The sequence below is a fragment of the Lagopus muta genome, chromosome 8 (assembly GCF_023343835.1).
Source record: "Lagopus muta isolate bLagMut1 chromosome 8, bLagMut1 primary, whole genome shotgun sequence".
NCBI lineage: Eukaryota > Metazoa > Chordata > Aves > Galliformes > Phasianidae > Lagopus > Lagopus muta.
Genome location: NC_064440.1, coordinates 8,274,169 through 8,295,542, shown reverse-complemented (window position 1 = coordinate 8,295,542; position 21,374 = coordinate 8,274,169). Strand labels below are relative to the sequence as shown.

Here is a 21,374-nt window from a genome sequence, read left to right as displayed (position 1 = left end):
GTATCAGAAGATTAAAAACAAAGGTTTCATTGAAGCGCTACCTCCCACTGTGCAGCTGAAAGTCTTATGGCGGAGGCAAATGGTCCTAAATATCTCTCTGCTAAGTACAAATTACATACTGGATATATTAAGTTGTAATGGTGCATTTTCGGGAGTCACTTTGCTTGTGTGAGAGCATCAGTTAAGACTCCAAAAATGCTGACTGCGTGGCACATGGACACAAAAAGGAATTTGACTTTCACAAAAAATGTTTTGTTCATATTAAATGCTTTTTGCCTCTGCCTCCCCCCATCCCCCAGCTCAGCCTGGAGTCTCAAATGCCAGACCCAGTGTGTACAGTAACTCTCTCTGAAATCTGTGGCAGAGAAATAGTATCCTGGCCTGGCAAACTACTGTCTGCGCTTGCATTCCTACTCTTCGCCCCTCTGTGCTAGGGCTTGTAAGAACCCTTCAGATCAGCTGAAATGTAACTGAATAAAGATGCTCCAGAAAATGTCCTTTTAATGTGGAGTTATTTTCCATTTGCATAGGCAACATCCCTTAACTCAGTACACGTGCTGTAAAGCTTCACTTAATAGAAACATTCGCATAAAACTTAATGATTAGCCTTCATTCTGCTCCCAAATGATCAATAAAATGCTAAGTTAATACTGAAAGTGCAAAAGTGTCTATGAGTGTGCATAAACTTGCCTTACTGTGTTGGATGTAGGTAAATAGTATCTGTGGAAGCAGAGGAGAGCAGAGCTCACAGCTGGATGTGGGGGTGCCACTGGCAGTCCCAGCGGCCCTGTGCCCCTCAGCAGCTCTCCCTGTGTTGCACACACCCTGCTACAGCTCTGAAGATGTGCTCATACACACACTTCTGCATCACATAACAGTGGGATGGAGTAGAAAAATTACAAATGAAAATCTACCTACCTGCAACAGTCTCCTTTCATACCACTGTGATGGACTGCTTAGCAAATGGTGAGGTGGTGCAATTCTTCCGTAGGAATCATTTGCAACTAATAAAGAAGATAAAAATAGCATACATGAAAACAACGGATAAAAGTTTATCTAACATAACAATACAGTTTTGCCCAGACCCCTTTAGGTCTTTCTCATGCAAGTTACATAGAAGACCTAATTTTAGAAAATAAAATGTGTAGGATCCAGCAGGCCATGTTTGGTCATTATAGAGTTAATATTGGAAAGATGTGCTTGACAGGGAGCTCCTGCTAAAATAATTCAGCTCAATTCTGCTCCTTCTTACCTTTGTGGGAATAAATTCCCCATTTTTTGGTGCCTATATCTACATACCCACCCACCCACCCACCCAGCAGGGACATTACCTCCTGTCCTCCTCTAGGATGAACTGAACTGCAGTTGTGTTGTAATTAGCAACAGACTTGGAAAAGAAAAGCATTTACAGGACTCTCTTCTGTTCAGCTATAATTTTTTGAACTCTTTTTTAATTAACAGAGATTCTTCCCAACACCGATGAATCTGGACTGAAATCTTTTCACAAAGACCCAAGTGCTCTTCTCAATGCACAATACATTTTCAAGTCTATTTCTCCACTGCTCTTTTAAAAATAAAAACTTAGAAAAAAATTAAATGGTCAATGGAGAACGGGTGATTTCAGTCCCAAACAGTTCTAGTGGTACTCTTTGAAGTTACTGAAAAGCCACTAATTCAGAGGTATCAAATTAAAAGATATGAGGAGTCCATCCCCCGTACATTTCAAACCAAATTGAAGGAATTAATTTTTGTATGCTGCCGCAATTTACAAGATAACAATCATCTGAGGTCCAGTGGACAACTCAAATACATTTCTACTGAAACCAGTAAGCAAGTGCAGAGCTCACTGGCAGGCAAGGTGCAGCCTTCTATTACAGCAGGAAGTTATAAACCCTATTGAGTGACAGTAATTGTGAGAGCACATAGCAAAGCTAATAAAAAGAGTCTGTCATTAGTGTTTGTTAAACCATATGCACTTTAATAACAGAGACAGGGTAGGTGTGCTGTGCATGCAATCTAATCTATGGTTAATACACACACAAAGCAGACGATGTGGTGGACATTGTGCTTAGTGACTGCTAAGTTTTCCCACATTCAGCATTTTCATTCTAGAAAGATCATTGCAAATATAAAGAAGAGCTGAGATAAGGTTGTGCCCAAAAATCCCCTTCCCTCTGCTGTGACTTACAATGTACAAATCTGAGTCTTATACTTGAAATCTTTTGTTCCACTAACATTTCCTAGGCCTATTTTGGGCTTGTTTGGCATTCCTTTCTCCAACAAGATGAGGCAGCTTTACTCCACAAAGAGGTGGCAACGTTTCTTCTCATTCTGAGAAGTGAACACTCCCAAAATGCAATTCTGCATGCTGTAATATATGGAATTGTATATGCTTTATCAATATAACCTTATTCTGATATTAAAAAAGCAGGGAAGAAAGCCACCCAGTAACACTAAACTGGTTTACTTCTCTGAGCCACTACTCTGTGGCTCAGATGGGATGTTTACAATTTAGGTGGGTGGCAAATTCTGAGAGGAAGTACCAGTTGATTATTTCTCTGAATCATTCTTGGCCCCATGTCTGAAACCAATAGCTATTTGCCTGCAGAGCAACTAATTAGAACAATTAATCTGAGTAGTAGGACAAGCTGTGAGACTATAACCTGACCCAGGCACACCCTCCACTAACTCAAATTTTGATCAATGCTCAAAATACCATGGAAGGAGGTAGAGAAGCATTGGGGTATGCATGGGGCTGGCACTCTGGTTCTGTTTCTGCAGGGCTGTTGCTGTGACGTGCAGTGAGACCTCAGGCAACCCATTTTCCCCTCGTCTCTGAAGCAGGCCAATGATATTCGCTGCCTTGCTGAGCTTTGTGGATGTCAGCAGCATGTTGTGAATGAAAAGTTAAGTACCTTTCAAAGCCGGCCAAGAGAAGAATTGCATTTTTCTTCCTAATATCTATTAGCTCGGAGCAACAGAAGAATTCGCCTTGCCACTGGCTCTCTTGTCTTGTTTGGAGATGTGGAGCCAGCCCGATCGTACCCACTAGATATTTGTTTTCAGCGTCGCATGAAAGTACAGCAAAAGAAAGATCTTTTGTGGGGGTGACATGCCTGGAAATATACTTGTCCAAAGCAAACAGCTCTTGTTCTTTCTTCAACTAATTCACAGGAAAGATATTATTTTAGTCAAGAGAACGGTATCTATACTCCTCCATTTAGAAAGGGCGGTGACAGGTTTCCCATGTTGATTTGCGGAAGGTATAATTTCAACAGGAGCATCTGGCTCCTTTGTGAGCTTCAGAAGCAATTGTGTGGCGCTGGCTTTAGGTCGGTGGCTGGTTGAGTCATGTGGGCAGCCTTTGACGTGTCTGCGCTGCTTTCCTGCTCCACTTGGTTTTGTTTTGACTCCCTTTTGAGCTTCCTAAATATGCAGCCTTGTTCCACAGATTCCTTGGGACAGTTTCATTCATAGGTACTGACAAGGACTGCTGTTTCGCCAGGGCTAATGGATCCATTCTTACAGTGGTGCTGTGTGTTACATTAGCCGACAGCTGCTTTCGGCACGTTTTTTTTTTTAGAAATCCTCTTAGGGACAGGAGAAGAAGGATCTCTATGTAGAGGAGCTTTCAATCTTCACAACATACCATGCCAGGTTGTTTGAGAATTTACAACCACTTGTGAGCCTCCCTGGTACAATAACGCGTAGTGTGTTGCTTCTTCCTTCTTTAGACTGCCAAATCCTGGCTCTTATCTTCCAGCTATATTTATAGTTAAATAACCTGAACTCATTTTCTCTCTTGTCTGGTATTGAGTGATTTGACTTTTTTTTAAACTCAGTTTACATGAATGAATTCGCAGCAATTGTTTTTTCACCGAGGTGGTGTTAGCTTACTGCACTTGATGTGAGAGAGTGGTTCAAGGGTGTCAGCTACTTTGTCTCCTGCTCAACAAAATCTCTGGATCCATTGGGCACCATGCATCAGATGTGTGCTGTTACCCCTACCTCTGTGAGCAGCAGAGCTTGTCTACTTCCTTAGGTGTACCAAGAGGGGACCGTGACTGAAGTATATTTAAAGAGATAACCGGGAGACCATGGCATTGCCATGTTTAGTGTTCTGGTTATCTTTGGTAAGAAAAGAGACACACAGTGCAACTAGAGAAGGAAAGGGTATGCATGGGATAAGATACAAGAGGAGTCTATAACTTTAGTAAAATAACAGCAGCACCAAAACCATCAAAATATTATGGTACTACTGAGAAATACAAAATAATACATGGGGGGAAGCAACAGCCCAAGTACAGTATATCTGATCTTTTAATGTAGTTGGAAAGGAAAAACAAAACAACTGGCTCATTTGCAGCTAGAAAGTTGAAGAGCTATTACCAGGCTCTTTCCAAGTGATGATAGCTTCCCCAAAGTACTTTCTCAATTAAGCATCTCTAAAGCCATCCCAGCTGTTTCTTTGCAGACTGGAGCCACTGCTGTTGTGAGATCCATGTAACAGAGTGAGTTGTCTTACTCAGTAATGGAAATGCTATCAATCAAATATAGATGCTCTCTCACTCCTCAGATCCCTCCCACTGGCACAGAGTTTGGTTTCACATCGCCTAAATTGCTCTAATTAATGTAATCAGTTAAAAACATTCTGTTCCAATGTCACCAATGCCTTCCAGACTATACTGCCCAGTTAAATACATTAATTTTATTGACTAAGACAGTTTCTTGAGGTAAATCTAAATGAATATTAGAATCATTTTTAAAAATGATTAGCAGAGTAACATGTAAGAAAAAGTTTACAGGCAGTAATGAGATAATTGTAAAGAATGAAGACTAACAAAACCTATTGCTAGAACTGGACCTATTGCCAGACTCAGAACCTACGAACAAATCAAATAGACTTGTTTGCCCAAAACCAATGTGTCATGGCAAGGTGAATAAATGTGATGATGCTCATTTTATTACCATTCTGGAGCCTATATCCAGTTGCTGGAAGATAAAACAGATGAAAGAACAGATACTTATGATCCATTTCAATGTGCCACAGTGAAGGAAGTCACTCCCTAAGTCTGCTTACTTGGCTCAAGGTGTGCTTTACAGAAAGAAGCGGATGGAATCTACGATGAAGACTTTGGCATTGTGCTTAAACCATCATAAAGCACTATGGCCAGATGCAAAGTAAAAGCCAGATGAACGTTTTTTATCTGCTACTGAACTGTTTTGTTTAGAATCCAAAGAGCATATAATCTTCATCTTCACAAAAGCAATAGACATCTCAAACATGAAGCTACTATAAATAATGATCATTTAAACACATCCAGTCTGCCTTTGCCTCTGGAAAGTTGGAGATACAGGTGCAGGAGATCTCTGTGAATGTTTACTGGTTTGGTATGATAAGAGTGCTGACCCTCAGGAGGTCCATGGGAATCCAAAGGGTACTGATCTGGATAGAAAAAAGATGCATGGGACTTGAATCACATCAGTTTAAAACTGTACTTTCATTGAGATGTGTGGGAATAAAGAGACTCACAGGACAAGATGAGTATTGTATAGCCCTCCAAGAACAGTAGATACATCTGCTCATTTTTGTAATACATAATTGCCTACAGTATCACATTAGGAATACTAAGTATCCAATGAATCTTGGTCATCTACTTAGCAAAAATAGATATGAAAAACAATTTTTGTGTGTTGGGGCTTGAACAAAACCACATAAACACAGAAACTTGTAGGCCATTTCACAAACACAGAGTTATCTTTGCCCCCCACAGTGAGACCAAGTATCAAAAGACAAAGTAAGTACTCAGTACTTTTGCCATGCCACCATTCGCTATTCTCACAAGATGGAAGGAGACATGAAATGCCTGCTAACGAAAGTCAGGGTGGAAGCAAACCAAGACATCTGAATTTGGTCACCAGGAGGATTCTACTGTATCACTGACCAGACTTAGAATTTGTCTCCAGACAGTTTATAGCCACCAAAGCACATTATACTTCAAGCTCTAAATATATTCAAGTTAGTCATGTTGCAAAACCATCTTAAGTTGAATCTCTGAACGTTTGTAATGAAATCTGTCCTCTCTCTGAACTAAAAAATCAATTCTCTGGCATAGTATTACAACCAGCTTTGAGATAGATATCTGGTTGCTGTAGAATAGCAAATATTCAGGACATCCTAAATTTATGTTCCCAGTAAGCTGGATAATTATTTTCTTCTGTAGGTGTGTGACTCTAGCAATCTTGATGAAGATTTCATAATAACACAAGAGTTCAATTATAGATATTTACTTATTTCCAACAGCAGTGTTCAGATTAATATCAATCAGACTTGCTCAAAGTAGAGGTAAAAACAGCTTCCGGGGATAATGGGCTGTACACAGCAGGCTCTAAGTTTGCTAAAAAAGCTAATTCTGAAGTTGTGTTAGCAGTAGGAAGTTTTACAAGAGAGGTATACTGTAAATAAGCCATCACTATTCTAACTGAAAGTATAGGCAACTAGGTCTAGGAAGAAATGTTCTTCCTAAACATTACTGCAGTATTAAATGATTATTTGGCTTTTGTTAATTTCCAGCATACTACAAATAACGCTGCATTTTATTTCCATCATAAAGCACCCTAAAATCTGAGCTTATTTTCATCCTACAAAAATGCCAAAGATTCTTTGAAGCATTCATTTTGTAACCATGACTCAACTTTCCATCAATTATGTCATATGAAAAAATTCTGGAGAATACTTCAACAATGTCCTCAGAGCTTTTAAATACTCCTTGTGCCTATGAGACTCAGCTAAGAGCAATCTCATACACTCAGTGCATGCCAGTAGATTAATTTTGCAACCTTAACAGTATTGAAATAGGAACAGATAAAGGACAGTTGAGTAGCATATTGCAAGTGAGTGAAACTTGCAGAAGAGAGGGGCAGTGAGGTGAACTTGTTGGTCAAACGATGAAAGAAATGACTGAGGAAGGAATGGGTTTTAGCCACTGGAGTTTGTTGGGCTTATTCTTGGAAGCAGAGGGCTTCCAGGAAAGGCTGCTCCTGCACAGTGAGGGTACGTGCATTTTGAGCAGCTCTACACACACAGAGGAGTTACGCTGCTCTGCTGCACCTCACATCCCAAATCTGGTACTGCTCTCGCTGTGGGCTCTGAATCCTACAGACCCTGTCCAAATCCAGTACTGGAGCTTTCTCCATTGCTTTTACCACTGTTTCAGCAAGAGCTGAAGCCAAGAGATCATCTAGGTGACATGACCCCACATATGCTGCTCATTGAGGTGGGTGCAGGCCAGCATTTAGATTGATTTAGGTATAGTTTGGGTAAATACAAGTCATCAGGCTCAATACAGGAGATACTGGAGGAAGTTTTATGGCTTGACTTGTGCTGGAGGTTGGATCGGATGATCTAATGGTTCCCACTGGATTTAAAATCCACACGTGACAAAAAAGTGCTTGCACTAATCTTGATGATCTTACATTTTTCTTTCAGTTGTGCTGGCACCATGGGTGTCTGTGTGACTGTGATGTTGGGAAAACCTATCCTGAAGGATATGTGGATCTGTAGAAACTGAACTTTGGATTCTGATATCTTCAGCGGTTTGCAGAATTGCAGAATTCATCTTTTTCTTTCTCTTCTCTTCTCTTCTCTTCTCTTCTCTTCTCTTCTCTTCTCTTCTCTTCTCTTCTCTTCTCTTCTCTTCTCTTCTCTTCTCTTCTCTTCTCTTCTCTTCTCTTCTCTTCTCTTCTCTTCTCTTCTCTTCTTTTCTTTTCTTTTCTTTTCTTTTCTTTTCTTTTCTTTTCTTTTCTTTTCTTTTCTTTTCTTTTCTTTTCTTTTCTTTTCTTTTCTTTTCTTTTCTTTTCTTTTCTTCAAATACCTGCAGCAGCCACACTGAGTTTATCCAGCTTGGGGCTGGGCATAGCCTCGCGTGTGATCCTGAGTTAATAGCTTTCTTTTTCTTTTTCTTTTTCTTTCTTTCTTTCTTTCTTTCTTTCTTTCTTTTTTTTTTTTTTTTTTTTTTTTTTTTTTTTGCTAACTTGCAGCAAAGTTGGAAAGAAAAAAAAAAAAAGAAAAAAAAACAGCCCCCAAAACCACAAGATAAATCTGAATAATACATACATTTTGGGAAATGGTGAACTGTTCATGGAACAGACATGAGCAGAAAAACAAGCTAAATTAGTCAGATGATTTATTCATTGTGTATGATTCACTGCATTGCTAGCTGCTTCCTTCTCAAGCCATAGAAGCTAGTGTATAAACTGATACAGGAAGAGTGGGATCGATAGAGAGAAGCCTCTCCCTCCTCTCCAAGGAAAATAGGTCACCTGTCCCTGCTACACTACTCTCCAAGTGCAAGGCACATCTCAATAGACCAAGCCTTCATTTCCAGCTAATGAAGTTTGTGTTTTTCAGGGCAAAATTTGCACAAGGAGTGTTTCCTTCCTTCCGATCGGCTCTCAAACCCCTGCTCGCTTTGCCCTATTCCCTTCCCCCATCCTGACAGCTCTCATTGTTCCCAGATGATGGCTGTTTGCCGGTCCAGGCGAAAAAGATTTTGTGGTCTAAATTCAGTGTCCCCAAGACAGCTGGTGCTGTAGCGGAAGGAAAGCTCCCTGCAGCCTGGGGTGATGCTCAGCATGGGATGGCTGCTCCCAAACAGACCAGGCTGGAGGTGTCATTTATGACTGAGATGGACACGGCACTGATAACCAAGATGGAGGTGGACCATCCAGGTCAATGGGGCTGGTGGTCAAAGCAGAGGGATGATGTAGAAGCACATTTACAGAGACCTGCCCTTGTTCTACCTGATCTGCATAAAACTACAGAGATTGGAAGCATCTCTGAGGCCCCTTTTACCTCCTAAACAAGGAATGATATATTCTGTGGCCATGTCTCTGCTGAATTTCTTGCACACAGCACAACCCACTGTTTATCATGTGACTATTTATAAACTGCTGTGGAAAATTCAGAAATAGCTTGTTCTCATCATACAGATCTGAGTGGAACAGCTGGAAATACTGACCAAGCTGGATCTGCACAGAAATTACGCACAAAGCTCCTGTGGATGGTATTTATTAGGAAGCTGGTGGGGAAGAGTTGCCAGCTCTGGATGATAAATATATTGAAAACTTGGGAGAGTGGGGTTTATTTACTGGCCCATCTTTAACTAATTAGGGAAGACAAACAATTATGGGAAGATGCTGCTGGCTGGACTACCTGACTCACAGTGCAGTCAATGGGCTAATGGAGATGTTTGCTTCTGCACTGCTGGTCTGTGGTGCCCTTCCCCTGTGATGACTCTTCCATGGCTCACATGAGGCCAGGCACCTGTGTGGTGTTTGCCATCCAGCCTTTAGCAAGGGATTTGGAAAATAAAAGCAAAGCAGGAATCAGTGAGCCTACTAAGCAGCAGCCATTCCAAGTGGGGAGGTAAAGAGCAGATGGGGCTCATCAAGGCAAACTGCTCCCCAAGGGTGGTTTGGTCACTCCAGACTCTGGAGAGAGCAAAATACCTCTTGGGTCAATACTTTGGTCATGAAGTCAGATCTTCAGGGCTAATATTCTGGAGCAAATACTCAACTGCATCTGAGGGCTGCGCTTTGTCTACTAGAGGACATTTGTTATTATTAAATCACGGCTCAGGTGGAATTTACTTCAGGAGACCCACAGTAAACATTTGAACCTGCTGCGGAAGTTCAGGAAAGAAGGCTCATCTGTTGCAAGGATCTTCAATTATGCTCAGCTTGAATGAGATCCAGGCCCAAACTGATAGCTTACCTCCTAGCCTTTTGAGAAAATTGAAATCCAGAGTTTTGTGGCCAGCATGACATTCACACTTAAAAGATTTCTGCAAATCCTTCAAAAATCTACTCCAAAAATACATTCCTTATAGAATAATCATTTCCCTCAAGTTTGGCTAAAACTGAAGAAACAAATGAGAAGCATAAGCCATTATGCACATCAGAATTTTCTTTTCTTTGTTTTAAGCAAGCTCTTAATTATGTAGTTAACAAAAGCAGATGTAGTCAACAGGTGGATGGAGTCAAAGTGCCATACAGGCAGACCAACACAATTCTTGAAGTCCCCAGTTACCTGCAACCATGCAGTGATCTGTTGTGAGTGTGCACCTTGGTATGGAGGCTCCTCAGTCTGGGGAGAAGAGAAAGAAGAAAGAAGGAAAATGTTAAAATATGATTTTTCCTCTCTTCTACTTTCCTTCCCTTTAAAAAAAAAAAAAAATATATATATATGGTAAAATGTGGGCAGAACAGAAATATGAATTTATAATGCATGACAATTCAGCAGAATGGCAGACTATGTCAGCTATTGTGGTACCATATATATTTGTTCTATTTCATTGGGAAAATATGTATCATTCAAGTAACAAATCATTTGGACAAATGCAGCTACATGGAAAACACCCATTGCATGAAGACACTCATTTACAATGAACTGCGCACAGAGAGATGGCAAGATTTCCTGGTGTAGTTGGTGACAAAGGGCTGCCATGTGATTGTTTCTCTGGAGCTTACTTGTTGGTTTAAGTCACAGTCAGAAACCACTTCTTGTATACAAAGTTATGGGACAGAACTGACTCCTTTTCTGTAACAGTATTCTGAAGCAGTGGAAAAAAACATCACACTTGACAAATCAAGATGGGCAGCAGAAGGCTTAGCACCTGGGAGGAGGGATATGTAGGAAAGGATGGAGTAAGGCTTAAAATCACATCCAAATAATTTTGCTCGGTACTAGAGTAGCTTCCCAGCAACACATGTTGAGCATCCTTGAACATATCAGAGTTTTTTGAAAATAGGATATTAGCCAAAAATGCACTTTGATTATCTTACATTGTCTTTGAAACTAAAACTGAATTATTTTGAGTGGTCTGGCTGAAGAGATTTGGGAGAGAAAAAAGAAGAATCAAATAAGGAGTTGCCTATTAAATCGGGCAAATCTTTTACTTCATAGCCCAAATACAGAGACAAGGAAGGGAGATTTCTATTCCTTCCTCTCCTTGTGGGTCACAAACCTCTGAGCTTTGCTCCTGGGGGAACTCCTGAGCCCAAAGTCAGAGATAGTGCTGCTCCCAACTACCTCAACCAATTTTCTCTTTTGCATAAGCTATTAAACATCTCTGGATACAGGCAGCTGAATGGCAGACTCTTCACTGTGGATAGGCTGGTCAAAGATGGAGCTTTTCTCTTGTTGATGAGGCTTGTTTTGAGTAGGATGTTGAGAAGATGCTTAGCAATAGGCTGAAAAAAATCTCTAAATACTGAAATATGAGACATGAGAATTTTATCCTGGGAGGGTGACACTTTTCTTCCTCACTTTTCCTCCCCAGCTGACACTGGCAAGGGAGTATAAATCAAATCACGTAATTCCTTTAACAATTTTGGCCTTCTGTCTTCATTTACTTTCTTATGCTTTTATTAAAAAATAGTCACAGTGATGATCACTTTTGTATGCTGAGAGATATCCATGAGTTGTGAACTACTGAGTTTAATACAGCACGACCACTGAAGTCTGTATATACTTTCAGAGCTTCCTATCCAGCACTGTACACAAGACATCAGCTATTTTGCCCTTTCAGTATAAACTACTTTTTTTTTTTTTTTTGGCTCTTGCAATATATTATTAAAAATTGGGAATAAAATTAATTTATTTTTCAGGCAATAAATTAAATAGTGATGACTCTGGAGAAAATGTTGCGCATTACTTTAACCACAAAATAAATCCCAATGAAGATGACATGTTCTCATGTCCCAGCATGTACACTAGTCAGCGTATCTAAAAATGCACCTCATCTTTTAATTATATCTAGGCTTGGAGTTGTCATCTCTTTAATGGCAATCAAAATATTTCCACACGCAGAAAGAAAAGCTCACAGCCTTTGAAAATGTTTTTTTTTTTTTTTTTCTGTGAACATGAGGTGAGCAGATAGCCCAAGCCCTAGGATCAGTGATGCAAAGGCAGCGGCGGAGCAGGGGGTGGCTCTGGGAGGAGAGGGCTGCAGGGAGGGTTGGAGCTGCAGAAGGAAGCGCGGAGGTAAAGTTTCCCTTGTCTCCTTTGCATATTCATGGCATGGACCCGGCTGTTGAATCATAGTTTTCCTTTGCTTTCTTAACAGATTTCTCTGTGTTAATTAGATGGAAAATGTGGTAGTGGTTTATATAGCGCACATCCAAACTCACCGCTGGTAATAAATTAAAAATTCTTTAAGTGTGCCATTATTTTGTCAGTTCCAAGAAAAGGTTCAAAGGTAAATGTTGATTTTAGTACAGTGGTGGCGATTCTGCAAGTTTTGCCCGCAGAATACCAACATATCTTTCAGTGAATACTTATGAGCTATCGATTAAAAGAAAGAAGTTGCAGAGCTTGCGGTGCAAGGCATGATGCATGTTTGGGAAGCTGCGCAAATGTCTCTATATTAAATGTATTCGCCCGATCTCAAAAGATCATGCTGGAACTGTAAATTGTAACCCCTAGCAAAAGTGTAATGTTGATTCAAAGCAGGCATCTTTCTATTAGACTGTTTGAACAGATCTCCTTAGACAATGATCATAACCTCCCTCTCTGTTCCTTCACACATAGGTTATGATATCTATACTCTTCTCCCTGCACGTGACTCCACTTTTATGAGCTGTCTCGGGCTCTCCTCTGATTTTATGCTTGAAGCCAACAGGGATAACACGAAGCCCTGAACATAATGACAGCCTTTGCATTCAATCACTCCTTGCAGCAAAGCAGGGACACGGGAGGGATGTGAGGGATGCTGACTGGCTGAGGGGGAGCTGGACAGTGCCGGACGGGACTGAGATTGCTGGGATCCGTGTTTATAGGGCAATGCAGCGCAGATCAGCACCATGCCTCACTCCTAGGAATGTCCCCTCAGTGCACATCAGTCCCATCGAAACGAGCCCCGCTGTGTTGCTGGGCAGCCCACGTGCTGCCAAAGTGAATTACACTCGGTACAAAGCCACCTATAGAAAGAGACCTGTGTTTTTTTTTTTTTTTTTTTCCCGTGTAGAAATAGAAATGCACACTGATTTCTCATGCACGGTTTGGAATCTTTGCTTTTGAAAATGTGGCTTGCGGCTTGCTAATGTAAACATTTGCATTTTTGCACTCTGGATCTAAAAGCAGACATTTTCCAAAATATTGCTGGGCAGGAAAACTTCATCTTAAATTTGCATGCCAGGTTTCTTTTAATTTATTTTTAAACGACAATCCCTTATGTCTGTAATTGCGTATAACTCATACCAATTATAGAGGAGAGGCTGAAACTGCATCTAAGCTGCGTGCAATGCCAAAGCCGAGCCCACAAAATAATTCAGTGAAAAGTTCAGACTTTAGGTTGGTCACCAATAGCTGTTCCTAACGCTGTAAAACAGCTGCCGCCTAAAGTATGACCAACGAAAAATCTCCCCTCAGCATCATGATGGACAGATTTTAATACTTCAGTTATTAAAAATTAATAATGTTGCCCTTTAAAATATATTTAGGGACATACAAGCAAGTTTGTGAGGAAAAACATATTCAGACAAGAAGAAATGCCTCAGAAAGGGGGGTAAAAAAGAGCTCAGTCTGCACTTCTCTGTGCCTATGGGAGAGGCATGTAGGAGCGGGATCCACAGCCCAGCAGTTCCCCCACTTGCCGTGTGCTTGGTGAAACACAAGGGCAGCAATGACACTGTTGTGCTCCTGAGACCTCACATCCTCTTCTATCTCGGTTCTCGTGCTGTGTTCTCATCACTGGGGTTTTGCACCTAAGAAGGGCTAATAGGTACTAATTATGATTATAGTGCAGCTATTTTTGCTATACTTAGTACGGTCCCATATGCTTAGGGTTCTGGAAGACAAAGGAGACAAACTGAATGATTTTGGATGTGAAATTCATTTGCAGCGCTATAATTCCTTAATCTAAGATGAAAGGGTGTATTGGATGGGCTGGCCTATGAATGAACACACACTGAAACTCCCGGGTATTTTGTTTTATGTTATCTGACCCCCAAACTGAAGAAAATAGCAGAATCTAGATTTTTAAATTTATTTCCCTCCCTCCCCCCCCACACACTCTTGTATTTTTTCCTGCAGAGTTAACTATGCATTTGCAATCTTTTCAGCACACGCAGGGCAATGAGAGGCAGGCACAACACTGTGGCACGTTTGAAAAATGCTCACAGTGGTGAAGAATCAAATTTTTTGCTGCAATAACTCTGCTGAAGGCAGGGAGTCAGCTGGGGGGGCACTGAGCTGCCAGGAACTTGAGCAGAGCCGCCAAAGTTTGGGACAGACATAGAGCACAGCTTACCAAGGGAAATCTCCTCCCTCTGACCAAATTGCTCACGCAGTTTACTTTTAGCAAAAACTTTTCCTGCATCCTAGGAAGAGTTTAGCAGGAAAGTTTTGAAATTTCTTCGACTGTGGCACATAAATAGGAATGCAGTGCTTCTTCGAACATGAAAATAAATAGGTTAATAAATCTAGAATGATTCTGCGACTAATTCTGAATGAAGGCATAATTCAGAAAAAATATTTTGCTGGGATCAAACTAAGCCAAGGTTTTGTCCTTTTGTACAGTTCCAATTTCTCTGTTTCTTTCTCCCTTTTTTTTGCTGCGGGCCCAGGCATAATCTTACAGTCCCAATAAATGAAAAATATGCGTTGAGGGAATCAATACAGTGATTGCAGGATTTTTTTTTGAGCAAGGCTCTTTCAGTGGTGGCTGATTAATTTGTGTTTTATCTAACATAAAATTGTCTTTAGGTTTCACTCAGAAGTAAATCGTTCTTTTAAGACGTTCGATTTTGTTTTTAAATAATTAACAGAGAGAAAGGAGCTTTGAAACAGTTCAATTAATTTAACAACAATAGCCTTTGGAGGTATAGATACAACTGCATGCTCCACTCAAGCAATAAAATTAGCAATAAGTGCACACTGCGGAATAGGATTAGTGCATATCTCAACAGAGGGACGTGGCAGCCTCAGTGCAGAAGGAAAGTGCTCACACTCACTGAATCCCAGGAATATTCACGTTTCCTCAACAGCCTGTGTTGCTGAGCAATAATTTAAACTGCAAGTAGCTGTTAAAAATAGCGAATGAAATGTGGAAAACGCTCCACTTGGGAGTGAGGAGAACAGAATGCAAAGTTTTCTTTCACAAATCAGGTTGTGTTTATTTACCTTTCCCTCTCGCCCGCATGTTTCTATGGAATATATGTATCACAGCTATTTAAAAGTTTGACAGTAGGAGCACAAATGTCAACCAATGGGCATTATTCAGCATGAAACATCTGCAGCAAGTTGTGAAATCATCGTAATACTGTAAGGAATACGTTGAGCAAAAATTCCTGTGTCTAATATTGTTACACAATTTTATGTGATAAATGGGCAGAACAAATGCTCCTCAGAATTACATTTTTGTTCTACGTTATTCTGCAAAACTAATTGGTGGATGACCTTAGGATGGATGATTTGTTAATTTGCAGATGCCTCGCTGCTTTCCCCTCTGTCTCTGCTGCTTCAGGGGAGCGCACGGTCACAAACTCTGTGCGTACACAAAGCCTCTCTCGTAGGCATTTCTCAATCACTCATCAGACCATGTTTAAGCGCTAAATATATTTATTAGGCACACACATGCCCACCCACAAATGCAAGATACATATACATATCTACTTGCTAGACATTCAATTAAATATGTATTGTAAAAGGCAAAAGTGATTTCAAAGATTTGAAGACAACCGTGATGACAGTATATATTACTGTTAAACTCACCACGGCACATCTGCCAAGCAGACTGGGGACTTCTCCGTACATCTTTGCTGGGAAGCTGAAGGTAAACATCATTTGTTTGCCAGAACAGCGTGGAAAATATTTATGATTTTTAGGAACAGTCAGTGAGACATTGCTAAGGGAGCAATACATTTGGTTTTTAAATGAACTCATCTCCAGCAATCAGCTCTTAGCTAAATGAACTACGCCACCGAACACCTCAAGCCATCATTTTGGGTGTGAACGCTGACACCACAGAGGATACCTTTTAAGTACAATGCATTTATGAACTCATTTTTTTTTTCCCCGAGGTTTAAAAGCATAATTTTTATGCACAGCATCAGTGGCCTTGTTTAATAAATCTCCTCGCTGCCGCAGCTCACCTTTAGGAACGATGGAGAGTTTAACCACATGTGGGTAAAGTTTGAGCCCTTGGGGTTTTATGAGAGCAATATTCCTTTCCAGGGCACTGTCCGCAGAAACAGATCTTAACCTTTCCCTGCAGACAAGCAAGCAGAGAAGTGCAGAACTGAAGCAAGCTATGTTTAGCAGAATTTTACATACCATAATCTCTTTACCATGGTCAGACAAGGCTGGAATTTTCGAGATGATCTCTTATGGCACGGATCCATTCCAGGACAGAGCTGATTTACAGCTTAGCGCCATTCTCCACCCTTCACTGAGAGTAAGTTAAATGACCCAAGAATAACATTAATATGTACTATAACTAGATAGAATGGTGGTCTAAAGGGTGGTCCGAGGCATTAGCTTTCACCCTAGGAAACTCAAGCTCATATATTGCCCAGAAATACTAATAAGGGTCAAGTATCATTACTATTTAAAGAGGGCGACAATGCTGTGAGTTATGGGGATGTGAGGGAAGCAGGGCTCCTCTTCTGCCTTCCACCAGCCCCTTGTCTCTGCCCTGAAATGCTTTGAACAAACTTTGGGTGAATGCAGACTCATGTTTTGCGTGCTGTTTTGTGCCTGTTCTGGTTTAAAAATACCCACAGACCAATTGTTTTACTTGGTTGGGCAGATCTAATTAACCTCATCTGAGTCTGTGACAACCCTTTTCTCCCAATTCCCCCTTTCATCAGGGCAATGGTTTCAAAGTGAAAAAGCTGAGAGAAGCTGAAACTGAAAGTTTAAAATTACGTTAGTCGGGGCATGAAAATATTTCCAGAGAAACAAGAGAGATCAGACAAAACAATAAGTAGAAAAGTAAGATGTTGAAATTATTTTAAGACAGATGCCTTTTTAAAGTGTATTAAGAACACCTATCAGGGAGCCCGGCTCCAGCAGTTCCTCGCACAGGAGGCATTTTATCTCCACAACATCTGGCACTGTCAAGGAGGTACAGTTGTAGACCTTACCAGATGCAGACACTCCATACATAAAAGTGCACTAACAAATCATACCGTTAACAGCAGCACAACACAAGTGTTTCTTATACATCCATGAAGAAAACCGTTCCATGGCTATGGGAGAGCGTAAAGAAAAAATGCCACTTAAAAAAAAAAAAAAATCCTTAAAAAACAACCAACAAAAGAAAGCCAAAAACCCCTAACAGAAATTTCCTATATATCCTAAAACATGAAAATAACTCAGAGAGCTTTATTTTCAGGTTTTTTTTTCTTTTTTTTTTTTTCTTTTTTTTTCCTTTCCTAGATGACTGACAAGAAAGCTTCTTTCTTCAGGGTGAAAAACTCCTTGTCCCATAAATCTGTGTGGTTGACATATCTAGGTAAATTTGTATCCTTGCTCAAAGGGATCACTGATTTTATTCTCTATGGATTTTTCACTCACTCTATTGTGGAAAGTGAGTTGAGGCAGAAAAAAAACCTGCTTGATATTTGAAGGGAGGTTTACATTATTTTATATCATCCACACTGTTATGTTGTCACTCAGCTTCTTTTATGAACTGCTTAAAACATGATACTATACTACACAAACTGTGCCCATTTCTGAGTATGCCGTGTATTCCATATATTGAGGGTCGTGAGCCCAGTGCTCCTGTCTGTTAGATGAACGTGACTGCCTTCATCCCAGCATAAAGCATGGAGATATTTGGAAGTTATTTATTACATTTCTAGAAAACATAATCTATGTTTCTTACTTTATTTAATCTTTTTATCGTCATTATTATTGTTAATCATGGTTTCTCTGGAATTCTTTCGTTATTATAAATGAACATCTATGTATCAAGGCAGCCTCACCTGAGGTAAATCAGAACATCACTGACAATACCGTAATTGCCACAAACCAAGGATTTTGTTTGTTTGTATCCCTCCTTATGCCTTCAAAAAGCAGATGATGCGCTGTAGGACTTAGTCCTATATACAGTCCTGACAAAAAGTAAGGCAGAATTTCTATTTTTGATTAATTTCTCTGCCTGTGAACAATCCCCCCACCCTTTTAGTAGATGATTAATACAACAAGTAGGTCCCATCTAAGTATCCTTTTAAGATAAAAGCACAGCTCGATGTTTTGTACGGCATTATCACAACAAAATGCAGCAGCATGCTGCAACCTGGAGGAATTCCTTCAGTGCACCCAGTAGCACTCCTCTCAGAGCTGGAGCCATAACACGCTGTCAAGAGTTTGTTTTCTGTTCCTACAATAGGCTTCAAAATTTAATTTTCTACGAAATGTGTGGTGCCTCCTGGAACATCAGCGATTTTAGCTGCATGTGCTCTGTTATGACAGCAGTGATGGCGGTGGTGCATGCTAGGAGCAGGGATTAGATATGGGTCAAATGTTGAACCATCTGGATTTACCATGAAGTATCCCTTATTTTTGATACCTCTGTTTAGGCTCACTGCAAAGCGACTTCCCCTTCTCTCAAAAGTTTCTCCTTTCTTTTCTTGGCTGGTGTGTGCGGAGCTGCACTACTTCTACCACCCTGTGGCAATTCCATGCCATGACATATGTGTTGTGCAGCCGGGCTGCGGGCAGGCTGGGAAAGAACGTTGTACACAATTGTTTGTCTCCTCGGCTTTAATTCTAGGGGCAATTAAATTGTTTTGTTGGTTTGATGCACATAAGGTGCAGAGTGATGAGTAGATTCTTTAAAAGAGATTCCTACTGCTAAAGTGCTTTTGGATGTGTAACTCAAACAGTGTTAAAATACCCCCTAAAAGCTGCAAGGAATGGACTTTGGTTTTGTACCTGAAGTGCTAATGCATTACAGAGATAGAAAACCTTACAGACAACTAGTAGGCAGTACATCAGACACATATATCTGCTTCACTTAACATGTCAGGAGATGGTGGGTACAAAAAGTGAAGTTATCTCGATCAAAAAAGAAAGGCTAATGCAATTAAAATTTTCTCGCTGCATGCACATTTCACAAATTCCCTGAATTTTATATGGAGCAGATGGTGTTCAAGCAAATCAAGAAGCTGAAGCTGGGGAAAAAAAAAAAACCAAAAAAAAAACCACACAACCCAAAAAAAAACCAAAAAAAACCCACACCAATGGAGGAACTCATATATTTCTTCAAACGATAAGATGAACTGCAGATGTTTGTTGAGGAGTGGTGCTGACGCAGACGACCTAAGCAGCAGCAGCTTAAAAAGAAGAGTCCATTTGCGTTCAGCACTGGCCAACCACATTAGCTGTCACCGTGTGATTTATTAAGGCCACTTGCTAGATTTTATGTCGACAGAGAAATTGCGACTAAAAAACTCTAACCTGTGTTAATAGGGAACATAGCAAAATAATAGCTGCAGTGTACTCTGCACCCTGCTCGCACGTTTAGCTCTTTTGGATGGACAGAGATATTTAAGCAGCGTAGCTCACTTCCATCAATCTTTCAAAGTTTTGACCAAAATGCCTTCATGCTTCTTCATTTTGTCCACATGGTTCTCGGTAGTGCTGCTAAAATACTGTGCTTATCTGACACCTGCAGTCAAATTAATCCCTGGTTAAGCCTGACAAAGTCACTGAAAAGAAAACAGTTGTCTGCTTAAGAACTTGTGATTCAAACACAAAACCAGCTGCTTGTTAAGTGGTTAAAAAACATTACTGAGCGTTTAAAAAATAATTTCAAGATTATACTTGATAACATTTACAAAACCTACAATTAACTCAGTGTTTTACTGGGGGAAAGTCGCACCCTGATGCGCCAGTGTTTCAGAAAATCACATCTTCTCAGAACTTGTTGTAACTTGGCGGTAAATATTTACTCTAGACAGCAGCTTAGTATACAAAGTTTCAGCCCAAAAGCAAATATTTCATACCAAGTTTCAAATATATGGATTTTCCCATTTGTGAATGATTCAGGCAGCCTTTCTCCTCCCTTAGAACAGCGAACTCAATCTATAAACATAAATATACCATTTCAGAGGAGCAAGGATGCAAATTACACATCAGTGCAGCAGTCCTCAGGGAGTTTATTATGGGGTAATTGGACCAAACAAGGGCCAACTTCTGGCCTGATTTACAGTCTCAACATGCCTATTGACATCAGTGGAGTACACAAAGTCTAAGACAAGGAAGAATTTGGCTTTAAGGGGTTGGAAAGAGTTTTAAATTATTCCAGCTTAGCCTCCCTGGGCGAACTTCTGCTCTGAAGGGGCACCATTATAAACACAACTCACAGGCAGCTCGACTTGCTGCCTTCAGATGGGTGTAACTCTGATGCTTACTCATCAATCCTGAATTTGGCTCCTATAAACGATTATAGCTCTCTGCAGCTATTGAGTAACATCACTGTGTGGTTTTCTTATGTAATTCTTTGGGCTTGTTGCAATGCAAAGCTTCAGGCTGGAGGCCAAGACACACAGGGTACGAGCGGCTTCAGAAATAACCACCATTCAGGTTTGTTTGCTGCAAGGAGCTCGAGACGGAAACCACTAACTTAAGAAAGATGAAATAAGTAACAACCTCATGTGCAGCTCAGCTTTTATAAATCCTGCCTGAAATTACTCCAGTTTTCACGCAGTTAGGAAGAGAGTACAGGGACAGGTTGATATAGCTGTTGTGTTGGGGTCTTTGCTGTGTTGCATATGCTGCAATCAGACAAAGACTGCACTTCTCAGCAAGCATCTCAGATGTCATAAGACATGCATAGGAATGGGAGGTCAAGGCTACAGTTGTCAGAGGGCTGTGGCTGGTGCTGGGGTAAACACACTCTGGCCATGACCAAAGGCATGGGAGCAGAAGGCAAAGCCCCTACTCTAATGCCTATAGGTGGCTTTTGGTCCGACAAGGAACATACTTTTGGATACAGCTCAACCTGGAAATGACCCAAAGTGACTCCTTCACAGTCCATGGCAAGCTGCTAGGAAGCTTCTGTGCATGTGACCATTGTACATTGTCCACATACGTCCACATACATGTATACATGTGTACAATACATATGTGTGTATTATCATTGCCAATTGTCCACGCGTTTCAGGTCACCTTTTTTGTGGTCCTAGAATATGTAAGAGATGCTGAACTGCAACTCAACTCAAGGCCGATATGAAGTAATTAGGGGCATTAGGTCTATCTTTTGAATTAATGCATAGGTCAATGCCTATGAAATTACAGAGAGGATTTTTCTCATTTAGTACTGTGTTTAATTGCCAGTGGTATTTCTTCAGACCTCTTCCAG

The 21,374-nt window shown here is 40.6% G+C and overlaps 1 long non-coding RNA gene across 1 annotated transcript in view; it reads right to left on the bottom strand.

The window, feature by feature from the left end:
• Positions 1-916: 916 nt before the first annotated feature.
• LOC125696735 (uncharacterized) overlaps positions 917-21,374 on the bottom strand; it is a 111,404-nt gene continuing 90,946 nt past the window's right edge. Inside the window, exons 2-3 of the long non-coding RNA XR_007378488.1 lie at positions 10,091-10,147; positions 917-1,004 (exon numbers count right to left, since the gene is read on the bottom strand). This is a non-coding gene — a long non-coding RNA (uncharacterized LOC125696735). The remainder of the gene's footprint in view (positions 1,005-10,090; positions 10,148-21,374) is intronic.